The sequence below is a fragment of the Sminthopsis crassicaudata genome, chromosome 5 (genome assembly GCF_048593235.1).
Source record: "Sminthopsis crassicaudata isolate SCR6 chromosome 5, ASM4859323v1, whole genome shotgun sequence".
NCBI classification, from domain to species: Eukaryota; Metazoa; Chordata; class Mammalia; order Dasyuromorphia; family Dasyuridae; genus Sminthopsis; species Sminthopsis crassicaudata.
Genome location: NC_133621.1, coordinates 47,286,149 through 47,289,627, shown reverse-complemented (window position 1 = coordinate 47,289,627; position 3,479 = coordinate 47,286,149). Strand labels below are relative to the sequence as shown.

The 3,479-nt window shown below is 54.1% G+C and overlaps 1 pseudogene; it reads left to right on the top strand.

The window, feature by feature from the left end:
* Positions 1-1,555: 1,555 nt before the first annotated feature.
* Positions 1,556-3,031, top strand: LOC141543850 (ribosomal biogenesis protein LAS1L pseudogene; annotated as a pseudogene).
* The last annotated feature ends 448 nt before the right edge of the window (positions 3,032-3,479 follow it).

The window sequence follows — 3,479 nt, the reverse complement described above, 5'->3', positions numbered from 1 at the left end:
AACAAGCGCTCGTACCACCTCAACAAGCGCCCGTACCTCCGCGGCAAGCGCCCGTACCTCCGCGGCAAGCGCACGTACCACCGCGGCAAGCGCACGTACCACCGCGGCAAGCGCACGTACCACAGTGGCAAGCGCTCGTACCAGCTCGGCAAGTGCTCGCATCACCCCCGCAAGCGCTCGCACCGTGATAGGTGGTCGCACCGTGTTAAGTCGTCGCAGCGTGGTGAGCGGTCGCACTGTGGTGAGCGGCTGCATCTTGGCGAGCGGCCGCATCTTGGCCAGTGGTCGCATCTTGGCCAGTGGTCGCACTGCGGCAAGTGCTCGCGCAAGTCCCCGGGCGGCGGCGAGTCCCCGGAATGCGGGAAGTCCCGGGACCGCGGGAAGTCCTGGAGCCGCGGGAACTCCTCGAGCCGCAGGAAGTCCTCGGGCGGCAACAATTCCTCGAGCGGCCGCCAGTCCTCAGACCTTGGCAAGTCCTCGGATATCCGGAAGTCCTCAGACGGCAGCGAGTCCTCGGGCTGCGGGGAGTCCTCGAGCAGCAGCAGTTCCCCAGCCCATTGTTGGGCCACGTCGGGTAGCTCCTCAGGAGGCAGCCGAAATTCCTCATCCAGTTCCTTCCCAGGTGGCCAGTTTGCCGGTGGTCAGCTCGAGAACCAGCATGGATAAGAAAGAAGATCTTTTCTGGGCCCAGGCTCGCAACCGGCGCCGGAAGAAGATGCGGGTCCAGGCACCCCTGGTACAGGTACAGGCCCAGGCTGTACCAGGACGTGAAAGTTCAGCTACCAGGTCTCTTAAACAGTCACCTGCACAGACCCAGTCAGCATCGAGGACCCAGCCAGTGTCCCAGGCCCTGTCAGCTTCTAGGGACCAGACAGCCCAGTCTACATCGAGGACCCAGCCACTGTCCAGGGCCCTGTCAGCTTCTAGGGCCCAGTCAGCATCTGGGACTCAGCCAACATTATCTCGGGCCCAGTCAGTGCCTCGGCTCCAGTCTATATCTGGGCCCCAGCCAGCTTCTCGAGCCCAGTCAGCATCCGGGACCCAGTCGTCATCCCGTATCCAGACAGCTTCCTGGTACCAGCCAGTGTCAAGACTCCAACTGGGGACCAGGCCTCAGACGGTATCCCGGCCCCAGTCGGCCTCTGGTTCCCAAGCGGCATCTGGATCAAAGGCGGCCTCCGAGAGCCAGCCAGACTCTGGGACCCAGTCCAGCGACAATGAGGTAGAAGAGCCTCGGGGTGCTATCGTGGTGCCCTGGCGCACCAAGGAAGAGTGGGACCAGGTAATGGTCTACCTCTTCTGCGCTGACGCTAAGCTGCAGAAGTATGCACTGGACCGAGTGACCGCTTGGAAGAGCCGGTGTGCCAATAACCTCCCCCTTGCCGTGTCCTGCACAGCAGATCTGGTGAGATGTAAGGTGATGGATGAGAGTGGCACTGTGGGCACCCAAGAACTTACCTTTCTTTATGGCATGGCATTGGTCAGATTTGTAAATCTTATAACTGAGTCCAAACAAAAACTTATCAATATTCCCTTGAGACGCCTGGCACATGAGATGCAGATCCCAGAGTGGATCATAAACCTTCGTCATGACTTCACACACAGGAAGCTTCCTAGGTTGAGCACTTGTCGAAGAGGTTGTGACTTTGTCTTAGACTGGCTTCGAAGATCCTATTGGTGCCGTCAGTTAGGGAGTGACCTGTGTGCAGCCTGGGGTGCAGGAATGGATTACCAGGAGGCAGATATGGGGGTGATAGCGCCTTATCTGGAGAATATACTTTCTGAAGAGGAGAGGAAAGAAAAAGAACAGTACGATAAAGTCCGGAAAGTGCTAGTCTCCTATGAAGAAGAGCAGTTTAGGGTGCTCAAAGAGCTAAGGCAGCTGCCTAAGGTTATCAAAGCTTGGGCAACTTTGTCCACCGAAGTGGAATGGATGGTGTCAAAAATGAAGAAGTTTACACAGGAAAATGGGACACTTGTGATGAACGTCTTGCTAAGTGATGGTTTCCTCATTCCCACTGCAGAGCAGCTGGAAGCTTTGCAGATTCAACCAGGAAAAACCATGAATCAGACCAACCTTGTGTTGCCTCGGTGCTTTTCTCACTTCTGGCAGCCCCTTTTGAAGGGCTTAGAATCCCAGCCATTCACCCAAGCTCTTCTGGAAAAGATGTTCACGGTGCTTCCAGAATTTGGGGACACAGGGATCCGGCCGGCCTACCTCATCAGTTGGATCAGTGAACTGCTAGTGGTCTATGGCCCCCGTGGGGAACATTTCTCTTCTAGCCAGCGTGCCATCCGGAAAACTTGGAAGATTGCACGCCACAACTTCTCCTTGAATTGGTCCCAGCTCCTCGATGTCTGTCTGGATTGTGCCTGCTGGGCCACTTCCCCCCTCCTCCATCTGCTCCTCAAGACCATGGAACCAGCCTTTCCTTTAGACACTCAAGAGAAACTGATGTGTCTCTGTACCATCTACACCCAGGGTGGGAACCCTAACTCCAGACCAAGGAACAGACAAGGGACTGCGCCTTTGAGGAGGTCTGCCTACACTCTGGAAGATCTGCAGTGGCAGGTGAAGCAGTCTATGATGCTTGACAGGCAGAGGAATTACAGATCGGAGGATGAGGAAGAGGCAGAGACTGAAATGGAAGAGCTTCCTTCCACCAAGAGAAAGGAAGAGCCGGAGGTTAAGCAGGAACCAGCACAGAAGGCCCCCTTGAAGGAGAGCCCTGAGGATCTAGCTAAAAAGCAGGCTGGATTGGAAGGCTCTCCCTGGCAGCTTTGCACAGATGATGTAGACTGGAGCAAATATCCCCTGGGCACCGTTCCAGGAGAGACAAATGATCCCAATGAACTCATGCTAGACAGCTTCACGATGTTGCCTGTTGTGGACCAACCTGCAATCCAGGAAAATGAAGATTTTCCTGATGCGACACGCCATCCCACAGACGAGGACCCCGACGACGGGGAAGAGTTACTGTGGACCCAGAGCGAACTGCATCGCATTAAAACCAACCTTAAATTCTTCTAAATTTAGGTTGGGAAGGGTGGTCCATTCTCCTTTATGCAGACACTACCCTTTCCTACCATATCAATACTAGAAACCAAGGTGCCCTCTCCCCCAGTGGATTTTGGTGTAGCATCACAGATGCCACACTGAACCTAACCTGTGGTCTCCCCTTTAGACCTCAGGTAACAGCCAAACACCCACTAATTTATCCTGCTGACCCCTTAACCACCCCAGGGCAACTATTCTGGCTCTGGTTGTTGGCACTGAACTATATGACTAGTGCCAACCACTTATATTAAAAAAAATTTTCCAGAGGAAAAATAAATGAAGCTTGAAGTCATACAAGTGGTAATGACTTGAAAAAAAAAAACAAATTTTAACTCTCATTTAAATCTAATTCATTACCCAAGAAACAATTTTCTAGTCCTCTGGAGCCCATTGTTGACAAGCCCTCTGCCCCCAGTTCCCT